The sequence below is a fragment of the Ursus maritimus genome, unplaced genomic scaffold (genome assembly GCF_017311325.1).
Source record: "Ursus maritimus isolate PB19 unplaced genomic scaffold, ASM1731132v1 scaffold_9, whole genome shotgun sequence".
Taxonomy (NCBI): Eukaryota; Metazoa; Chordata; class Mammalia; order Carnivora; family Ursidae; genus Ursus; species Ursus maritimus.
In genome coordinates, this window is record NW_024427107.1 from 16,904,771 (window position 1) to 16,918,150 (window position 13,380).

Here is a 13,380-nt window from a genome sequence, read left to right on the forward strand (position 1 = left end):
TGGGAAGATATGTAATAGAAGTAGGACATTAAGAAGGGAGCTAGTCTTAGGACAAAGATTAGTTCAAGATTAGATGTTGAGTTTGAGGCAGAGACAGCAGACTGTGCAATGGAAACATATAACAGGCAGATAACACACAGCCCACAAGATATTGGACATTAAGAATAATGCCATCTCTGGTGCTGCTCCCCAGAATACATTTGGCGTGGGAAGTGTAATGGTATTTCCTCGAGGAGAGTTTGCAGAGTGTTTCGGAGAAAGGCAAATAATTCTCTATATTCTGTACTCAGTACAAGTGAAGCCTGAAAACTTTGTAAGATTAGTAATAATGGCCCTCAAAACAAGAAGTGGACATTTCATAGCAGCAGGATGACATATTCAGAAGTGTATCCTAAAACCTGGAAGAGGAGAATCCAGGCTGTATAATAGCTGAGACAATTCCCACAACCACACTGACTAATTGTTATCAACAATTTCTGAGTGAGAAAGAACTAGAGTATTCAGAATCACCTGTATTTTTATATCTAAGCTACTTGTTTAGTAAACTTCAGTTCTCTTTCTAAAAGGTGCTATCATTCCAACAGACCCTTTGTCAGATCCCTAAGTTAACAAACCACTGCATTAAATTGTCACTGATAGATAACTAATCTGGGTAGGGAACTAACTAATATAGTCAAGATGTTGTGCCAGAATGGACACACCCAGGACAGACACCTCAGAATGCTTTCTCTGCAAGGCCCCTATTTTGGTCTGCCTGTGCCTGTTGTTGCAGAGCTGATGCTGTCTGAAGCTTGAGTTGAGCTAAAGGTGATCTCCCTGCATGCAGTCATGTGGCTTGAGGTTGAGAGGATTCAGTTAAGAGGCAGAGGAGGGGGGCCTGGGTGGCTCAGTCAGTTAAGCATCTGCCTTCAGCTCCGGTCATGACCCCAGGCTCCTGCGATCGAGCCCCACATTGGGTTCCCTGCTCAGTGGGGAGTCTGCTTCTCCCTCTGCTCCTCCCCCTGTTCATGTTCTCTCTCTCTCTCTAATAAATAAATAAAATCTTTAAAAAAAGGTAGAGAAAATAGATGTGTTCATCAAATTTTCTACATGAAGTAGGATTATCTTTTTACTTAGAAAAAAGTTATTAATAAAAACTTCTGAGTTCCCCAAATTAGAATATTCTTAAAACATTTTTTTGAAGGAGATAGAACAAGGTGAATGCAATCATCCTTATAATAGTGTAGTTCTGTTAAGTCAGTGTGAGGATCTCAAAATTTCTTCCAGAGTTTTCATCTTCTTAGAGTTTATCTGTACACTGGGTTGCCAAGGCAACCAAGAAACATCCAGTAGGACTCAAACACCTAAACTAATTTTTATGAATGCCAGTACCAGACTTCTTTTACTTCATGTTATATAAAGCCCAGCGCCCAGCATTCACATTCTACTTCAGTTTATATTTTGAACCCTGTTTTCATTTCATAGATAAGGATGGTTATGAATTTGTATAAGATAATTGTATGTGGATTTACATGATACACTGTTTATATAAAAGATGTAACACACATATATGTGTGTGTGTGTGTGTTTGTGTGTGTGTGTGTGTGTATGGAAGAAAGTATGTGTGCCTATTTTAAAAATGTAAATGGGACGGGGCGCCTGGGTGGCACAGCGGTTAAGCGTCTGCCTTCGGCTCAGGGCGTGATCCCGGCGATCTGGGATCGAGCCCCACATCAGGCTCTTCTGCTATGAGCCTGCTTCTTCCTCTCCCACTCCCCCTGCTTGTGTTCCCTCTCTCGCTGGCTGTCTCTATCTCTGTCGAATAAATAAATAAAATCTTTAAAAAAAAATAAATAAATAAAATAAAAATGTAAATGGGGTAAAAGTTACCAAAAAAAAAAAAAAAAAAGATCCCAAAGAACAAACAATAACAACAAAAAGTCTTGATTATCCATATATGAATTAAAATTAAAGGCTAAGTTTCCTGGCTTTTTTTTCCCTAGAAAAAACAGACTTAAAAAAAAGTAAAATTGATCTCAGAGATTTCTTGAAAATGCCATTATTTCATGCTCTGGCATTTTCTACAGTGAGAGTCCTTGTTAGTCAAGGGCATGGGAGAGGAGAGAGAGTTGGGAAAGAAGGCACAGACTACTGACAGTGGTGGGCCAAGAGACCTTGAGGGTCCAGAGGACACCAATGCTAGAAAGCAGTTGGGTCCACTGCAGGGAATGAGTCAGGAACTAGGCAATTCAACTTAGCAAACATGCATCAATTCAAACTGTGATAAGAAATACAATCAAAACCCTGCTTTCACTTTTTCAACTTGTGGTCTAAGCTCAACAGGAAAATTAAGACCTTGTGCTTTGGACCTGACAAAAATGCTTGAAAACTCCTCATGCCAAACCTTGAGTCCTATTAGCAAACAGGCTGTTTCAGCTCCTTTCTTGTGGGTGCCTTTGGCCTTTTTGTTGTTGTTGTTTTAAGATTTTACTTATTTATTTGACAGAGAGAGAGGCAGCAAGAGAGGGAACACAAGCAGGGGGAGTAGGAGAGGGAGAAGCAGGCTTCCCGCTGAGCAGAGAGCCCGATGTGGGACTCGATCCCAGAACGCTGGGATCAAGACCTGAGCTAAAGGTAGGCGCTTAACAACTGAGCCACCCAGGGGCCTCTGCCTTTGGCCTTTTATGTAAATCTTTTGTAGCTGATTGAAGTACTTGGCTAAGACTCCTGCCTCTTGATACCCAAACCTTTTGTCTGGTGGGTCACTTGACTTTCTGGCCACTACATTTCCTCATCTGATTCTTCCTCTTTCTCCTCTGAGTCTGGAAGTTGTCTGCCCACAGACCTTCTTTGATCCTCTCTATTGCTGACTTCTCAACACTCCCCCATTCCTCTTCTTAGCTGAATCCCCAATCCTGGCTCCTAAGCCTTTCCATATTGTATCATGAAAATTGAGGTCTCAAGGAATACGAGCTCTTCAACTCTGCACTTAGCCAAAGCTGGAATGTATCTGTGATGGTCACTGCTTGCCCAGAACCTAATAATGCCTACATACGCTTGGCATACAATAAACACAAAAGAAAGAAAAAAAATTAAAATAAGTTGGTAATGTATTATTGACCCCAAATAGGAAAATTAATATTTTTAATAAGGTTGAAACAAAAAGATGTTCTGTTTAATCAGCAGTTTATTAGAAAAATTTTAAAAGATGAAAAAGCTTATATGCTTATAGTTCATTGAGATTTAAATACTAGTAAGTATTTCTCCCTGGCCTCCTCACTGCCCCTTAAACACACCAAATAGCATCCTGTTTTAGGGCTATTGTATTTGATATTCCCTCTGCCAGAAATGTTCTTGCCTTAGTTACTGCATGGCTCATGTGTCCTGCAACGTGTTTTTTCTCAGTTTCTTGAATGGCTCGTACGTTCACTTCCTCCATGTCTCGGCTCAAATGTCACCACAGCAAAGAGGCCTTTCCCTGACTCCCCATCTAAAATAGTAACACCCTACCACTTTCTAGATCTTTTACTTTGCTTCATTTTCTCCCACCTGCCACATCGTATGTTTATGGGTCCAATTCTCTCTCCTCCCACTAGAATTTATAAGCTTCATGCGCGAATACGTTTGTTTTCTTCACTACTGTACCCTCACTCACTGGAACGGTGCCTCATATAAGGCAGGTGCATATAACTAACTATTTCATTGAATGAGTAATTCAAGGTAGGAACATAAATACACACTGTTTAATCTGGTGCTTAAAACTACATTCTTAATCAGTACTGCAGTTCAACTGAGTAATCATTACTGTTGGAACATATAAGAAATCATGAAAGAAAATAGCCTATTGTGTTTAATTCTATTGCATTTAACGACAGACTATGCTTATATTTATAAACATTGTGACTTGAGGTACATTTTCCTCATTTTTATTTACCCTTTTGAGCCTCATTAACCTATTCTAAAATATGTTTCTGCTAACTCAACAATATTTTATCTTCAGGGTAAGACAGAACATCTGTCTCCCAGATTACATATAATAAGTCATAAAAGTACAAATAGTACAGACCCATGTTAGGACTAGCAAAAGCAGACCTCTTTAAAAAACACTCATGTTTAATCTTTAAATGGATTTTCTGTGGGGCTTTTGACAAGCTGATAGCCAGAGTGCATTTATGAACTGACGCTTTTAAAGCCACCCACTACTCATTTGCGGGTAATTCTACTGAAAAAAAATTTTTTGTCACATCTAATGGTAAGTCCCAAGCCCACACCATGGGACAGGATAATTCAAATGTGGGCATTTGTCATGCTATCATATATTAGACACCAGAACCTAACCTCTGGCTTCCCTGCTACGTCAGAGCACCCTGAAAAGTATACATACCCTTGTCATTCCTAGGAAGTTAATGATCAAAATGGATGTAAAAGGATTATAAACAAAAATCAGGATAATCGCAGTGCAGAGGAGGCAGGAAGGGGAGGTTACAGCGGTGACTCTGAATGTCCAGAAAATATTGTGTGGGTGATTGAACAGTGGTCAGGTTCATAGGTATTTTTTAAGCCTCCCAAGGGAGATTAAAACCTTATTCATTAGTTATTGAAGCATAAGGCAGAATCTCCTGCCCCTCTTTTTCAAGTACAAACTTAGTAAAGTATAAACCATAGGGAACTATTTCTATAGGGAAGCCTTGAGGCCTCTCCCTCCCTTCCAAAAGCTAGATTTAACAAATAAGAAGCCTGGTCTGGAATCAGAAAAACACTTTGCTGGCATTAGGAAAGTAACTCAACTTCTCCGAGCCTCTCCATCTGTTTAGCAGATATCATAATAATGTATATTAGAGGTCACTGTAAATATTAAATGAGATAATATACAGATGTGCGAAACTGGAGACTTGTGATTTAGTTAAGCACTCAATAAATTAATATTAATGATTATTTCTTCCACATTCTTTCTATACCCTCACTTTTTCTCTCTGCTCCATTTTCTTTCCCTTTGTTTTTCCCCTCACCACAGAGCCCAACTGTAATTATTATTTGTAAATATTTATTGAGCATCAATTAATTACCACTCAACAATAGTTCAGAAGAGTCAATATGTATGTGAGGATTTACTAAGCAATTACCAGAAGCAACAGGCTGGGAGAGCCTGTGTGTGTGGTCTCTGCCCGTTAGGTACACAATCACAGCAATGCAATGCTAGCTGTTACTCAGCTTGGGGCAACATTGCTGTTGAATTGATGATGGTGGCTGGCCTGACAGACTGAGAATAAAGACCTGAAATGCTTGGATTTTTAGGAAGCCCGTTCCCATTTGGGAACAAGAAGTTTCTGCATAAGTGCTTCCTGGGGCGGAGAGTGAGAGGGCCTCATTTCCCTGCCTCCTAGTGTCCCTGAGCTTAGAACAGGCTCTGTGAACTCTGGGGCATGACTCTCTCAGGATGTTTCTGAGAGTTAGGCCTATCTAGAAAAAGGCTGTGTCCCGTCAGAAACATTTTGCTGAACCATAGCTGGATAGGGAGCTGTGAAAGTTGTTTCATAGAAACCCCTCTCTGTGCTTACCTTGCTCATACTTTTGTCTTACCTAATCTCTGCTCCTTACTCCTTACTATGCCCTTCACAGAACTATTGCTCCCACCTTCCAAATTTCTGTATCAGCCATTCTGAAATTTTTACAATTTCCTGAAGGAGCTTTGTCTTTTCTCCTTTGTTTATTAAAGAGGTGCTTCCTCTGCCTTTAATGTGCTTCTTGGCCTGTCTCTTACTGTCAAGATCTAGTCCAAGTACACTTCTGGGCAGTCTTCCTTCATCCCCGTCTTACAACAAGGTGTCCCTCAATGTGTTCCCATGCTTTCAGTGTTTGTAGCCATGGTGGCTCTCATCGGTCAGTCAGTATGTCACTGTCATGACTATTCATTCTTCCTGAAGCGCCTCATAGTACAGACCATATTTATTTGTTTAATCTCTGGGTCCCTAGTACATAGTACATACTATGTGTACATAGTACAGTTCCTGATGCTTAGAAAGCGCTTAGTAAATGTTGGTGGAACAAATTAATAAGAATCTGAATTACATTCCTCTACATACTCCATCTAAGTGAGCTGCTGACTGCTAAATAGTTCAAAAAAATAGTGTTGAAAAAGTATACACTTTCATCTGTCTTCTCTGGTGTTAACAAGATTAATACCTATTTGGCAACAAAAGTTTAGCGAGGAGTCTTAAGTTCCTTGGAGGAAAGGGGCCCTGCATATTTTAAAATTCAGTAAAAACGCCTATCCATGGTTATTGCTACATTTCTCCTTGTCCTCTGCTTATAGAGAATTCAGGTGCCCCAAACTACTTAAGAAAGTGGTACAATTTTTTAGAAGACTAAAAATGACTATTTATTACCCAACATTCTTGTGAGATGAAATAAAAGAGATATTTTAAATGAGCAAACGACGACGACGACGACGACGACAGCAACAACAACAAAACCCCCAAACAACCATTGATTTGATTCGTATACTCTCCACCCTCCAACTGGGGAAAACCAACTAAGGAAGAGTTTGGACTGCCAACTGTTTCTGTTTTCTTTCCTGAGATAATATGTCCAGACATCACATGTCACATTGCCACAGGCAGCAATTAAAGAAGATGGGTAGGACACGGATTCAGAAATGAATTCAGGAAAAATATTCACTGGGCATTGGTGGCTGCTCTACTTGGCTTCTGAGAAATCCACAGAGATATCCTTGCTGAGTAATAGTGAGGGTTTATTGAACATAAAACCCTGCCCTCCCAAACATCTAGCTCTACTGTGTCCCTTAAAGTTTTTCAAAATAAACTCTTCTACCTACCTTTGCTTCAGGGTGCCCTTGGCATTGATGACTGGACTTCCATAAATGATAATGGTTAGAGCTACGGGATTCCAGCTCTGGTCTACTTTCCAACAATGTCATCACCTAGGGTTTGTAAAATAAATGTAGAAGAAAAGGCATTAAAATCGTGAATTTTCTGGGAAAACTTCAAAGATGAGCATAAAAATACGTAATGAAAACAGAATGGTTGAAATGCTTCTTGCATCCCTGAGACACCTCCAAAAAAATGCCCTAAAAATATCACCATAAAGAGAGACAACATTATCACTATTAGTGAAGAAAGTAAATGTATAAACTTCTAAAGTGTAAGAATAACTTTGACCAGCTAGGCGGTAATGCAGTTGTTGTTAAAAAAAAAAAGGGGGGGGGCATGGACTTTGTAGTAACAGACGAGGTTCAAATTCTGCTCTCTCACTTAGTAGCTAAATAACACTGGCAAATTACTAAATTTCATGAAATCTACCTTTCTTATTTTTAATGTGGATTCCTAACTATTTTACAAATTTATGGCTCATTCACTCAAGTAACTGATAAATGTTTGATTTTTGAGCAATTACTAGAAACCAGATACCATGCTGGGTGCTAGAGATTCAACAATAGGAGATGAGGTTTCCCTCATGGATTTCATTGTCTAGGAGCAGAGATAGTTGAATAAATAAAATAATTACAATACATTGTTACAACTGCCTTAGTACTTGTAAATTCAAGGTAGTACAAAAGTGAAAGTGGTTGGGTCCCCTTGGGACAATCAAGGAAGGCTTCAAAGAAGAGATGGAGTTTAAGTATCGGCTAATATTTAACAGATGAGCAGAGATAGGGAATGGAAAGACTTTCAGTGCAAAAACTGTAGATAGCCAGTGGCATGATGTGAAAAATTTAGAAACTTCAAGAATTCAGGAACCATCGAGTGGCTCAACTTGTCAATATATTTAAGAAGTAGGAGAGGATTGGTGACCATCTGAATAAAAAGGCTTAGCAAAGTGAAGGATAACACCCAGGTTTCTTTAGTAAGAGACTCAGTTTGAGGTTGATGTCCTTTACTGAGGGACACAGAGAAGGGGTATTAAGAGAAAGGGATGACAGAGATAAAAAGGCAATGTGGGGACAAGTTGACTGTGTGTGGGTTCTATGAAACATCTAAATGAAATGTCTTGTAGGCAGTCCAATGTACTGGTCTGGAGCTCAGGAGAGAGAGCTGACCTGGAGATTCAGGTTCAGATCCCAGCGCCTTATATGTAAGACCAGATGAGTACTTGGATCTTTCCTCCACATAGGTTGGCCTCAAGGCAAATGAGGAAGTCTGGGTTGCAGGGGTGGTGTCCAAGGGGAAATCCGCACTTTGGTTCAGAGTCTTTGTGGGGAAGAGTGGTATGCTTGGGAAACCCTGTGGTTGATCCTTACACTAGAACTGCCATAAAGGAAAACCTACCATAAGTTAAAAAGTACTGTCAAAATTATATGTTATTTTATTCGCTTACATTTTTTTTTTAAAGATTTTATTTATTTATGTGACAGAGAGACAGCCAGCGAGAGAGGGAACACAGCAGGGGGAGTGGGAGAGGAAGAAGCAGGCTCCCAGCGGAGGAGCCTGATGTGGGACTCGATCCCGGAACACCAGGATCACGCCCTGAGTCGAAGGCAGACGCTTTAACGACTGCACTACCCAGGCGCCCCTATTCGCTTACTTTTTTAAAAAATTCTGAATGAATACAAAGACCACAGCAATACTTCTTATAAGCCCTGTCTCCTTCTCATTTGCTTCCCTCTCATCACAAACTGCTCCTTCAACCCTCCTACATGTCCTGAAAAGCCTTCCCCCACTCCTAGCCCCCACATCTCCTACTCCCACTTTCGCCTTATCCTACAATACTAAAATCCTCAAAGATGAGTCTGATAAGGCAGGAAGAGGCTTCTTTGGAGTGTGAGGGAGGAGAAGAAATGAAACCTGCAAAGTCAGCATCCTTTCTGAAGCCAGGAGAGGAGAAAGGTTGGAAGGACTCATGTATTAATAATTTTGTTCTTGTTACAGTAGACTCAAAAGCCAGGCTGATCATCTAAATAAGTCATGCATGCAAAGAAGCCTAGCAGAGAGCAAGGATCCTTGTTCCAGGGAATGGGATGGAAACCAAAAAGAGCAGAAGGTTCTAAGTCATGGGTGAAAGGCGTTTCCTAGAGAAATTCCCTGGGCTTAGGGCAACTGCTGCAGCAAACTGTATGTTCCAGTGATTTCTGGTACAGGAGAAAGAAGCTATTAAAGTTTCTGCTAAGGCCTGGATATCGTTGGAAGAAGATACAGAGTAAGAAGAAAACAAGAGTCAGGAGAGAAGCTTAGGAAGCAGGTTGATGGAGAAAGTCAGTGAAGGATTCTGATGAGAATTTGTCAGGAGGTGGAAGAGAACCAGGAATATGTGGTGTCTTGGAAATTAGGGTGCATTTTTTTTCAAGGAGACAGTGTCAAATGTCCCATAATCACCAAATTTGATACAGAATGGAAAGTAATCATTGGATTTGGCAACTGGGAGGTCACTGATAACCTTAGCAAACGCATCTTCAGTGAAATGGTAGAGGCAAAAGGCAAATTACACTGTGTTCATTGTGAAAAATGAAAAACTGGAGACATGAAGACAACCAGCCTGAGAAGCCTGTCTGAGCATAGGAGACAACACAGTAACTAGAGGAGTTACTCCCTGCCTTTCTCCCTATCTCCTCTCTCTCTTCTTTCTCTCTCCCTTTCTTCCTTCCTGATGGGCAAGACTTGAATCTCTTTAAAGGCTGTTGGGTAGGATCTTGTGAAAAAGAGTCCAGAAGTTCAGGAAGATTATAGAGAAGGGGGTGGGAAGTACTGGGTTGGGTTGAAGGATTCACTTGGAATAACAGAAGAAGGAATATGCTTTCCTCTGAGAGTAGAGGGAAGGAAAGTTTTAGTAGGAAAGCAGGAGGTCATCAGTCAGGAAGTTGAAAGAGTTTCTGTCTGCTAGCCTTGAGTTCTCTGCCAGGGAGTTGGCAAAGTCATCCACTGAGAGTAAGGTATAAGGAGGGAGGAGTTGGGTAAGGAGACATAGGGAGAGGTTTGGAATAGTGACAGTATAGAATGGGAAGGGGGACAAGATAAATGGCACAAAGAGTTCATATTTTTGAGACCACATGTTGGAAACGTCTAGTATATTTGAGACTCAGGATATTTTTCCCAGCCGCAGCTGCATGAGGTGCAGAGATGCTATCATTGGATATATTCAGGATGGCCGTTTGAGGCAGGTGAGGCATTCAGTAAATACCTGCTTCCCCAGTAAAGATGTACAGGTTAGTAGTATAGAAAACACGCAGTTGTGACTTTCTAGCAGGAAGAAATGTTTTCATTTAGTGAAGTTTAGTCAAGTGAAGTCTAATTGTGGCATTTAGTCACAGCCATGAAGGTCTTCTAAAATTGCTGGTTTTAACTTTGGGCAGATAAAATGCAAAATATCAGGTGGTGCCACTTGGCTACTGGAGCTCAGGTTGTGACTGCTATTATCTTGAGGACACAACAGGAGTAATCAATTCCCTTTTTGCCCTACCCAAGTCAACCGAGACAAAAGAATTCCAGCAGGTCTAATCCTCTTGCCCTTGCAGACAACCTGTAACGTACCAGGAAGCAGCGGAACAGTGACTTTGAGGAACATGCTCACAAAGTGTCCACACATATGAGATCATTTCTTACAATTATTGCATAAAGGCAGAAATATTTCTTTCTCAGAAAAGAGAGCTGAATTCAGATAAGGCAGAAGCAAATGCAAAAGGGCAAGAACCAGAATCAACCAATTTGTCCTTTTTTATACAGTTAAGAAAGCAAACTTACTCTTCCAGCAGATAGGAGTCAAAGCAGGCAAGAGAGATGGCATGAATCAGAAGGAATTCCCAAGGATTCATGGAGGTCATAGCTATGCTCCCTGAAATCACAATGTTTGTGTAATATTTTAGAAAGAAACCTGCACCTGAGTGAGAACCCATCTTGTGGCATTAATTTTGATATGAACTGGGAACACAGCTCGAGTGTATATGTGTGAGTGTGTATAGAACAAAGTTGAAGGAAACTAACATTTTTTGGATCCTTACTATGTGCTAGCAGCTCACTTCTTCTCATTTAATTCACGTATCAACCCTGTGCCATAGATATTATTTTCTTTATTTCACAGAGGAAAGAATCTGAGGCTCAGAGTGGTATGAGAACTTGCTCAAGTTTGCCTTTAGAGACTGCACACTGCATGGCTTAGACATGAGTCATGGAGACAGTCAGAAAGGGCCTGAGGACTTGGCTCTGCCACTAACCACCCCTGTGACTTGGGAAACTAGTTAAACAAAATAGTACCTGTGATGAACAGTTTTTTGTGTAAACTTGTCTAGGTTACAGCCTCCAATTATTCATTCACTATTCTAGGTGTTGCTAAAGGTGTTTTGCAGGTGTCATTAAAGTCCATAATCAGTTGACTTTAAGTAAGGGAGATTCTCCTGAATAATCTTCGTGGGCCTGAAAGAATTTCAAAGTAGTGCTGGGGCTTCCTTGAAGAAGAAGAAATTCTACCTGTGGACAGTAGCTTCACTCTGCCCCAAATCCCAGACTACTCTTCTCTACAGATTTTTAGACTTTCCTAGTCAGCCCTCACAATCACATAAACCAATTGCAACAAATCTCTTAAAATGTGCCTCCTACTGATTCTGTTTTTTCGAGAGGAATCTTGGCTGATACAGCACCTCCCTCTGGTGGGTTGTGCAGATTAAATGATGTAATGTATGACTGTATGGGAAGTACCTGACATGGTGCCAGAAACACTAAAAAGGGTTGAAAAATGGTAGTTACTATTATGATGACTTCGCAAACACAGTTTGAGTCTTCATCTAGTTGACTTCCAACCTGACTCTTTACCCAACAATTTGGTCAAGAACTGTAGTTACTGGTCCGGGTTTTCTACCTAATTCAATGTGACCTTGAGCAAGCCACAACCACTAAGGGCCTTGGTTTCCTTTCTGTACAATAAAGAGCTGTACACCAAACGATTCTGGTACAAACTCTTCCAGCTCTGATGTTCTCTGGGTCAGTTTTGACCTAATTTATTAGATTTTTATTAGGTCTGGTCTATTTCATCTAGCTACCAGACAAGATCTATTCTATTACAGTTACATTCAAGGCTGTTCCTACACGAATAACCCTGTAATTACTGGGTGGTTTATGGCTAGAGAATACAAACTAAGTTTAATATTAACCTGAGCAAAGCATTCTTGTTCATTTAGCCAGTAGTTATAGAGCTCCTGCTCTATCCCAGGCTATAGGCTACAGGGAATAATGAAAGAGCATTAAATCTGGTTCCTGCCCTCAAGGAACATAACAAGACATCTAAAAATCAGATACCACTACGAGGGACTATATATTTAAGTCTAAGCACTATTGGAGTTGAGAAAAAGGGAGAGAATAAGATCATTCTGAGCTGGAATGGTCAGAAAGGCTTAATAGAAGAGGCAGGGATTCAGATAGATGGGATGTCTATGTAAGAGATGAGAAAGAAGTTAAAACTTTCACTCTTACTATGTATCATTTATTCCACAATGGTGGAATAAACAGGTGAGGTCTGGGCAGCTCTTTACATTGCTTCTTGCCTTTGTTGGCATAGATGATATAAAAGTGGATGCTTCATAACTTCTATTCTACCTGGCATGTTCTGTGCAAGGATGAATAGACAGCAGTTGTACTACCTTGCACACATTTACACATGGATACCTTCAAACACTATGACAACTGCCACCATCCATGCATTAGGGCATCCCCCCCATAGGAGATTAAGTTCCATTAAGATGGAGTCCATGCTTCTCTTTCCTACTATATAAATATTCATGGACTAAATCAATGAAATCATTGCTCACCAGATATGGGAGACATAAAGGGGAAGTTTCCCTAACTGAAACTTTCAATGTGATTAAACCCTTAAAAACAGTGATTCTTATATACTTTGGAAATTCTTTGACTTTCAACGTCAGCCCGTTCTGACTCCCTGCTCCCACTCCCTGAATAATGTTGCTTAAGCCGTACTGGCAGGGCTTCTTATCCAAAGAGCCATTGACAGAACTTCTGCCAAAAATTTGCTGGAGCTGAACAAAAAAACTAGTTGCTGTGTGTAGAAGAAAAGTTATGCTTGAATAACAAGCAAACACCAGAAGGATTAATTTTATAAGCTTACCTTTAAGATCAGATAAAGGCAGTTTGACTTTTTAAAGACTATTCATTTTTATCAGTTTAATAAACATCTCTTAGCAATACTGATAGTCATCTTAAATGGGCAGGAACAAAGAAACCTTATTAAAAGTTAAACTTAAATTGTTCACTAATCTTACTTCAGTTTATTGCCTCTTTCATGATGATCTTTTGCTAAATGAGTCTAAAAAAATACTTGGTGATGTGTGTAAACAAGCCAGAAATTCTCAAGACTCTGGTCTAATGAAAGCAAATAAACAGGTTTACAAAATAATTCAGAACACTGAAAGAGACAGTGTTTGAGGTATAAATATAGATTTCTAGA

General features: G+C 40.1%; 1 long non-coding RNA gene across 1 annotated transcript in view; it reads right to left on the minus strand.

Moving 5' to 3' along the window:
- Window positions 1–6,821: 6,821 nt before the first annotated feature.
- LOC121101744 overlaps window positions 6,822–13,380 on the minus strand; it is a 112,912-nt gene continuing 106,353 nt past the window's right edge. Inside the window, exon 3 of the long non-coding RNA XR_005833778.1 lies at window positions 6,822–6,919. This is a non-coding gene — a long non-coding RNA (uncharacterized LOC121101744). The remainder of the gene's footprint in view (window positions 6,920–13,380) is intronic.